At 32.0% G+C, this 9,947-nt stretch overlaps 1 long non-coding RNA gene across 1 annotated transcript in view; it reads right to left on the bottom strand.

Moving 5' to 3' along the window:
- LOC140038684 (uncharacterized) overlaps nucleotides 1-360 on the bottom strand; it is a 1,641-nt gene extending 1,281 nt beyond the window's left edge. The window contains exon 1 of the long non-coding RNA XR_011842252.1: nucleotides 36-360. This is a non-coding gene — a long non-coding RNA (uncharacterized lncRNA). The remainder of the gene's footprint in view (nucleotides 1-35) is intronic.
- Between the last annotated feature and the right edge of the window lie 9,587 nt (nucleotides 361-9,947).

Consider the following 9,947-nt stretch of genomic DNA (forward strand, 5'->3'; position numbering starts at 1 on the left):
CGGAGGGGAAGGAACGCCGAACGGCCCGAACGAACCTTAAATTGGAAATCAAATTGAGGGCTTTAAGATGCGCCATGGAGGAAGACAGATGGTTAGCAGTCCTTAAGAGTTAAGACGCACCATGGAGGAAGTCAAGCCTCTGTCCGAATACAGCTGAGCCAACGACGAAGGCGAGTTGCAGTCGAATTGCTTCGAGAGGAAGAAGAATGAAGTCGAATTGCAGTCGAATGAGGCCTGAAGGGTAGCAGTGGCGGTGCCGCGGTGGTGGCTGTGGTCAGCGTGGTGCACTCGTGGGTGGTGGCGGCGATGGCTAGGGCTTGAGAAGATGTGAAGGAAAGAAGGAAAGACCAAATAGAGATGCGGCAGAGGAGAAGTAATAAGAAATGGAATTGGGGAAAGTAATTTTTGCTATGAGCGAGCCTCCGTCTGATACTCGAAGTCGAATTCCATCCCAATTCCCATGTTATAACTTAGTAATTAACTATATAAATAAGGGTATTTTTGTAATTTTACAAAGCTCGTCGAGCGGCTCGACGAACTAACGAGCCTAATAGAGGATGGCACGAGTTCGACTCGATTTATAAACGAGCCGCTCGAGCTCAACTCGAGTTCGAATTTGACCGAACTCGACTCAAGCTTTGACTCGAGCAGCTCGCGAGCGGCTCGAATCGTTTGCAGCCCTAGTCTTGATAACGCACTTAATAATAAAATTTATTAAGAATCCTATTAGGAAACTACTTGCCGTCTCATTAAGCCACGTAGGAAAGAGAAAACATGAAATGATAAGAATGGGGATACGACTTTATTATATATATAAATATATATATACATATATATGATAAGAAATCGATTGAAAGTTGCTATAGTGTCAAAAGTTAAGCAAAACATTTAAGCGTTAAAATTTGCTATAGGTAAGAAAATAAAAACGAAAAAGAGAATAAGTGGGTAAAAATATAAAGACAGAATTGAATGTTACCAAAAAGAAAATACTTAAAAGATACTCAAATAAAAATAAATAAATTTAGCTGTGTGTCGAAAAGATAGCGTGTCAATTTGGCAAAAGTTTATAATTAACTCAACAACATACCAAAGTGGGAGCTGAACAGTATTTTATTATATATATATGCGCGCGCACACACACACACACATATATATATATATTAGGACACTATGGTAATTATCTTTAATTTATGGCGTTTGTGTATATTTTATAGCATGAGAAAAAAAAGAGGATAAATTAATTAAATTAGTGTAGAACCTTCTAATTTATTTACTTTTGGCTCTCCAGCTATATATATAAGGTTGAACACTAGGGCAATAATCATTAATTTATGGTGTTTATGTTTATTTTGTAGTATGAGAAAAAAAGATGGTAATTTAACTAAATCATTGTGGAACTTTCTAATTTGTTTATTTTTGGTACTCTGACTATATATATATATATATATATATATATATATATATATAATATTAGAATATTAGGGTAATTATCTTTTATTTAGAGTGTTTATATTTATCTTGTATTTTGAGAAAAACAAGAGGGCAAATTAACTAAATCACAATAGACATTTTTAATTTGTTTACTTTTAGCTCTCCAACTATATTTAGAATTTGCATTTGATACTTAATCCAAATTTTTATTTAAATTTTAAAAGAGATAATATGTTTTATGTGTTGTTCACTTACATTTAGGTTTTAGTTTATTTAATAGCCAAAAAAGTTTAACTCACTAATAATTCTTTTAAAAAATTTACAAGATTTTACTTTTGAGAGATGACTTTAGAGTATGTAGAATCAGCATCATATATTCAATTCTAAACAAGACTCATTGGCCAACATATAAAAAAAAAAATTCCTTGCCTCACTAAAGATGGAATCACTTTCTTTTTTCAACAAAATGAAGTTGGTTAATTAAACATGTACTTTGTGCAAATTACTTAATGTTTTTATATTCCATGTTCTACAATTAGCTGGCCATTAATTGTAAACTAACTAAGGTATTGGATGATATAACTAATAAAAATTCAATATTAGTTGATAAAAGCATTAATCCTAAGTTAGACACACATATATTGTGGCTAAAATAAGTAATTTCAAAGAATTTAACTAAATATATCAAGTTCTACAATATGAGAATAGGCATATTATTATTATTAGAAGTATATTAGGTGTGCTTCCAAAAGTGGAATCACATAAATTAGCAAATAACGACATAACATCGGTCAGAAAGAAAAACTCAATTAGTCGAGTGATTTATTAGCAAAGGTAGTTTGGAAATATGAGATCGAGGTGCTTTGTCTTGTTATTTTCACTCTCTCTTGTTTTATGTTGTTTTGTTTAGTTTTATTTACTTACATTGACTAATATTCTAAATAATAAAGAAATTTAATTAAGTAAGTGGATAAATATTCTCGAGGACAGTTGAGTTAGGTGGTAAGGTAGGAAGGAGTATAAGTAGGAGAACTTGGATTCGAAACCTCCTACTTCTAAAAATAAATGAATGAATGAATAAAATAAAAAAAGTGGATTAATATTCCCTGTGACTTGGACAACTGAATTCAACTCATACTCGTATATGACCAGTGAACTTACAATTAGAGAAAAAAAAAAAGAGTTAAGTAAAATTCACATCAACTTTTTGGCATTGTTTTCAATAGAGATTCAAATTAATACTAACACTAATAACACAATTTATTACATTAGACACTTGATATTTGCTTCTTATTTAAAGTGTGCAGTTATGGCAAATTTTATTTGGTGTCTTTCACTTGTTCTCATTTTCATTTCTTAGTGCATTTTTTATTCTTCTCAAATAATTGTATTTTGAGCAAGTATTAGGGGAATTTTTGGGACTTGGAGAAGGACACTGAAGGAAGCGAAGAAGCAACAAGAGAAGAAAGTGCGAAAATGGATTTGTACTACTTCCAATGCGCCAATGAGAGCGGTACTAAAAAAACCCTTAGATATGAATGAAAAGTGGGTATGTTAAATGCTAAATTGAAGCATATTGATTGAGCAAAGTAGAAACTTTTATATTGTTTTTCCAATTATATAACTTCTGCTTTGTATGGAAGATATTTTGCTATTTATGAATGTATGAAAGCACTATATATGGATAACTTCAATGAGTTTCAACAATACAATTCTAATTTTGATCAATTTAATGCTACTTGGATGAATTATCTCAACATCGGGTAGGGGAATCAACGTATTGGGTTAAATTTAATACTTACCTTGTTTTCCAATTCAAATTTCTACAAAATGGAGTAAAGTCATCTTATGAATCATTGAGAAGTTGACCAATGCAACCTTTGAAAATTTTAAAAAATGCAGTGATAGATTTGAGAGAGTTATTGAGAAAATTGACCAATTTGTTGATTATACTAGAAGTACAAAAATTTAATTAGGTTAATTAGTCAATTCAGTGAGTGCTAGGAATCTAGATTATCTATCTAGTGAATTTGAAAACAACCTTGTAAAGCATTGTAAAATTATCATATTTTAAGAGGAAGATGAGTGTAACATAAATTAGAAGACAATGTGACTTTAAAGTTGAACAAAAATGATTCATTTTTAATTATTATGATGTAGGTTCTAAAGCCATCATAGATAAATGTAAGTTCTAAAGGCATCATAGATAAAGCCACCATTGTGGGGTGAATTCTCAATTGCCGCAAGCCAAAAAGAGATATCTATAAAGAGTTTGAGATATGTAAAACACTTCAGTCTCTCACTCTTTTCGAATATGCGGCCCTTGAAACTAAACCAAGTCTTGAGCAATTGAGGTTGTTAGATACTTCATGATTTTCCTCTTTGTAAGATAGCGACAATTTTGGATGGAAGAGGTAACTAATACAAAGCTAAGAGTCAAGAATTTGAACTACCTTGTGATGATTTACCATGACCTAGTGGATTACTCAAGTCTCATTGAATAAGAGAGTATAGTCAAACTAATAACTGTAAAAAACTTATTAGGAGGCACACCAATTTTTAGTTTATGATGTTGGCATGGTTTTGATTTTCTTTATTTCCTTTAAGGAAACTTGGGTTAGGGTTTTTTTTTTTTTTTTTGCAAAGAAATGTTGAAGAAGGAATAAAGTATCACAAAGAAATTTTCAAAAATGAATTGTGGCTATGAAGGAGCATTCTCTTTACCTTTATTTGTTTTGTTTATGTTTATGATTTAAAGCTAGATGTAAAGTACTTTTCTTCATTATTTGAGCAATTTATGTGTGCTAAGTGATGAAGTTTTTGTTGCTAATTGCTTAATTTTTAATTATTGTAGGTAGTTGCATAATTTTCACTAAAAGAGATCTTGTTTTCCTTAAAAAATATATGTATGTTATGTGTTTTCAATTTTTTTTCATTTGAAAGAAATTGAATGAAATGGAAAATGAAAATGGGATAAAATGGGACATGGGGCTTTTTATGTGTTTTTAAATTTTTTCCTTTTGTCATTTCAGTTATGAGTTTTAGTTTAAAGAACAAATCTATTGTGGAAGAGTTGTCTTGCAGTTTCGCAATACTACTAGACCTATATGAGACATGGGACGCCCCCACGTGAATGGGCTGGTGGTTGGCGCCTCTTCCTCGGGACCGTTAGGTCCTGGGGTCGAACCTCCGCAGCAACATCAGGTTCTCCGTGCATTTAACGTGCTAGGTCTGATTGGGGCGTTGGGCCGGGCCGGAGTGGGATTAGTCGGGCCGCCTTTACGGAATTGACCCGGACACCCACTTCGTCGACAAAAAAAAAAAAAAAAAAATATGAGACATGGGACCAATGATAGGATTAATGGTTAGGAGGGCGGACATGGGAATCATAATATAATTTGATGGGTTAATTCTACTTTGTCCCCCCAAACTTTGGACGATTACTCACTTTAGTCCCTAAACTTCAAAATAGGACACTTAAGTCCCTAAACTTATAAATACCTCCCACTTAAGTCCTTAAACTTATAAAATGAGACACTTAAATCCCTAAACCCTTATAAAATGGGACACTTCGACCACCAACGGCATTCAGAATTTGTTAACAATTTTCCTTAAGTGGGAGGTATTTATAAGTTTAAGAACTTAAGTGTCCCATTTTAAAGTTTAGAGACTGAAGTGGGTAATCGTCCAAAATTTGGGAGGACAAAGTGAAATTAACCCTAATTTGATCTACATGAGACATAGGGTCAATGGTCGGGGAAATAGCTACAACGGATCGAAATTTTCTTGGATCCAATGCTGAATCCTCATTAAATTGCATCATTAGAATTGAGCCAGCTTCTAGTATCTTTAGCTAGGGTGTCAGTTCATCCTTCTTGATCTTTTCCCTTCATCCCATGGTCCAAATAGTTCTGATCATCCCTTGAACGTTGCCATATTTCTAAAATCTAAAAAATGCACATTTTACTATCAAATTGAATACTTTTACCTCATTTCCTCAATCGAAAAACTTTAGTACAGAATCAACCAAAATACTTAGTAATCTATCACAAAAAATAAAAAGAATAAAAAAATACATAGTTATACAAAAAAATATGCAAAGCATATATCTGTAGCATCTATAGCCTATAAGCCAGCCAAATTATGCTGGAATAGTATCAACTCTTTTGTATAATAATTCACTATGTTTATGTTTTGCAATGTTATCCTTTTAATGTTCAATTTCCACCTGTATTTTTACTGTATGCATTTGGTAAGCCTTAAGTTTCCAATCCTCAATCTTTGAACTCTCATTACTTGGTTTTTACGAGTTTGTAATGACGTGGAATTATGCAAAAAAAAAAATTTTGAATATTTTCTCCAATATATATGTATTTGTAAATATATGCGCATACATATTTATTTATGTGTATGTGTATATACACACTTATATACATATTTGCATACATGCATAGAAATATGCATACACTCATTTATATATTTATATATATATATATGGAAAATTGCAGAAACCTCCCCTGAGATTTCTAACACTTGCACTGAGCTCCCCTGTGGTTTAAAAAATTGCATTGACCTCCCCTGAACTTACTAATCCTTTGCAAATTCAGTCCAAACGATTAAAATATTGTTTTAGGGAGTGAAATTAGAATTTTGTATCAGATTTGCCCTTTGTGCTACATATCAAATGAATGACAAAGTATTACAAATCAATTAACAATTAATAAACTTTAAAGGGTGTAGTTTATAGGCAAATACGCATTACCTATTTAAAGTACCAGCTCTTTATGGGTATTTTACTTTCAAACATTTAATTTATGATAAATATATTAATGTTTGTAAGTAAAATTTAAAAAGTGTTACAGTAAAATTCTTACAAAAAGGAAATCAGTAGGTTATCTATTTAATATAAATTAAAATTTTTTAAAAAAAGAAATGGCCCATAAAGTATTAATTCTTTATGGCTTTCATCCATTAGATAGGTAAAGTATTGGCTCTTTATGGGCATTTTATTCTGAATCATTTAATTTATGTTAAATACATAAATGTTTGTAACTAAAATTGAAAAAGTGTTACATTAATATTTTTACGGAAGGGAAACTGATAGGTTTTGTATTTAACAAAAATTAAATATTTGAGAGTTAATACAAATTTAAATAGGAAAGAGGAAAGAGCTTTCAGTCTTGTCAATCAAAGGAAAGAGGAAAAAGGGCATTCTTTGGGAGGTCTGCAGAGAAGAGTTGAAGCTCCCAAATTGCAAGGACAAGGAAGAAGGTCAGCAAGATACAACGGTGCATTTGATTTTAAAAGAAGGGCAATATCGTCAAATCATACAACCCACATTGAGCCCATCACCCAACACCTGTCATCAATCAAACCATCACCTAACGTCATAAGCTCACTCAGCTGGCAAGCTGCTGACCAGAGAAATGGTACCCACACTACAGAGAAACGATCTCTTCTCAAAACCGAAGGTCCTCACCTTCTTCTCTCGGACAAAGAAAGAATTCCACTTCTCCTCCTCCTGGCGAAAGCACGCGAGCCTCGCGTGAATGACGACCAAACTCCAGGCAATAAGATGCAGCCACGTCAGCACAATAACCACCATCTTTAGAAAACCCATTCGTGCTTTTACTATATAGGTAGATAATAATACTTAACCCCCAATTGTTAATTAACCTGAATCAGACTACTACCACAAAAGTTTGTAATTTTTTGAGTAAATTATCAGACAGAGTGTTCTTGTAGGATCCTTTGCAACCCATTGTTATGACAGAAGGGGAATTCACTTGTTCTTATGTCATTTCCAAACAACCAGATCATATCAACAAACCCTAAACCTAATAAACACTCTGGTTAAATACTTCATTATACTCATAACACATACAACATGATTAATCAAACATTAACCAAATCTATAAGGGTGGGATTGTAAGATTTCTTGCGGTATAGTGTGTATATATCAATGAACTCATCCCTTTGCCTTTTGACCCACTTTGCTACCATTGATCACCTATGCTTCACTACGAATCTTCGTTTTCAGCCAATGCTTTGATTTTCCTCACTGATTACTTTAATTTTGCTAGATTAATGCAGCAACTTTTCTCATCGATTATTTGCTTTATCGAAAATTTTACCAACATTCTAAATCATACTCACCCCACTCTTGTCCTTTCCATGCCACAAAAAACTGTGCAGATGAAATTATACGTCGAAAAGTTGCTTTCTGTTTCTGCTACTGGCATAAATAAATGGAGTGGCCTAAATGGTACAGATTTTCTAGTTCAGTGACATTTTTTGCTAATAAAAAAGTTTGATGATCAAAAGCGGTACATTGTAATAGTTTAGCAACATTTCGTGCAATTTACTCTTTTATATATAGGATAATGAAGATGCCCCACAAATAAATTGTATTGTTCATATGTCATGAACTCCGTATCTTTTGACCAAAAAAATAGACAAAACAACCCAATTGATCCTCTTAGGTGTTTAATAATTAAACTAATTCTTAAACACCTAATATAATGTATTGTTCATATGTCATGAACTCCGTATCTTTTGACCAAAACAATAGACAAAACAACCCAATTGATCCTCTTAGGTGTTTAATATTTAAACTAATACAAAAAATAGTACAATAGATTCAAATGATATTCTAAAAAAGTTATTGACCAATGATACATATTGCTCGATTGTTTACATACTTTATTAGAAGTCCACTAACTCAACCCATTTCACAACTTTATGATGGTGTTACTGATGGCCTTGGTTAAAATCCATCAATGAATCATTAACCCATGAACTGAAAGGGCTATTATCCAGAACAATAAGCAAATTTGCTTGATTTTGGAATTAAAAAACAATTATAACATTTGCCATCTATGGGACAGTACCTCTACTTGAAAGCTTCTCTATAAATCTTCATTTATGAAATGTTAAAATGTCTCAAATCCACAAAAAAAAAAAAAAACCAAAAGACAGTTGTCAAACTAAGGGTACATTTGATAACACTAGAGTTTGAAACTAAATTTTGAAATCTGAAGTTTGAATCTATTAAGTTATTGAATTGTTAAGCACAAAATCTGATATATTTAAGTGTATATCACATTAAGTGATAAGTGAATAGGTCATCACATATTTTTGAGAGCAAGTTTTTCTTAAAAAATTCCGTGCCACTTAATAAATTTAGATGTTCAATTTTTTGTTATCAAATGCATCTGAACATGATGTGAATCTATTAACTTTAAGTACTAAATTGACTTATTAAACAGGTTCTAAGGATATATTGTAGGAGATCTAGCATGAGCAATGAATCATAGGGCCTTCAAAGAGGAGTATGACATAATCAAATGCTTTTTAATTAATTGATCAAACATGCTTATGTTCACAACAATATATGTTTGTGGATAATTTAAATAAGTTAACCCTTCCCTAACAAATAGAAAACATGTCTAAATAGACAAAGTAGACAAGAAAACTTGAATTATTTTTCGTTAAAGCTCCTGAAGACAAATCTTAGTGTTGACATGTAGTACCAGCTACTAATTACTAGCATCATTAACTTGTACAAGAATATCTTATTTCATCCTAAAACCTAATATAATCAATTGTCCGATTCCAAATATGTGATGAATCAATGTTAATAAGAAATTAACAAATTTACAAAATACAATTAAAGAATGAAGGTAAAGTAAATCAAAAGCATACTAAAAATATGCCAATAATAGAGGAGAGTAGAAATGCTAAAAAGAGCCATTCGAGCAAAGAAATAAAAGAAAGGGAAAGAATAATAGACAGACAATTAGTCCATACATACAATATTTTCCTTAATTGCACCATACAATGCATAGATATAGTACAAACCATAAATGTATACCCACATAGACATCACTTTCTTCCCCTCTCTCTTTCTCTCCATATGATATATAGTTAGATATTCATGTAAAAATGCATATACACAGATACAACCTAAGTACATACCATATTCATATTAGAAAGTTTACATGTTAGGGAAATAATGCTCTTCCAATTAATCTTGTTTATATTTTGAATAGACAAAGACGTTAAATAAATATGGTGTACACTAAAGTAAGTGATGGTGAAATGATTGCTAAGTTGCAATTTTATTACAATGTACCAAATAATTCTACCAAAATTTACATGACATTATTAGAATTCTTGAAATTTTCTTGAATGTGAACAAGAAGATATTGCTTTCATAGGCAACAATAAACACCACACAGGCAATTATCCTTGCTGAGGCACTCCCCAAATAAGGTGGTGTTATAATTTTGAGCACAAAGGATCATGCATGGCCCGGCATCACACCCTTCCATTTTCTTTTCAATGTAGCATAGCATCCATGTTTTTCCATCTTTTCCATCCGCGGGCATAACAAAATTAGATCCATTACTACTTCTTTTATGACTCTTATCATATGAACCAAAATATTGTGGACAAATTACTGAAGATCTCTAGTGGCTTAAAGTAAGTTACCTCTCACAATCTTGAGGGATTCT

Source organism: Coffea arabica, chromosome 3e, assembly GCF_036785885.1.
Source record: "Coffea arabica cultivar ET-39 chromosome 3e, Coffea Arabica ET-39 HiFi, whole genome shotgun sequence".
In the NCBI taxonomy this organism is placed as follows: Eukaryota; Viridiplantae; Streptophyta; class Magnoliopsida; order Gentianales; family Rubiaceae; genus Coffea; species Coffea arabica.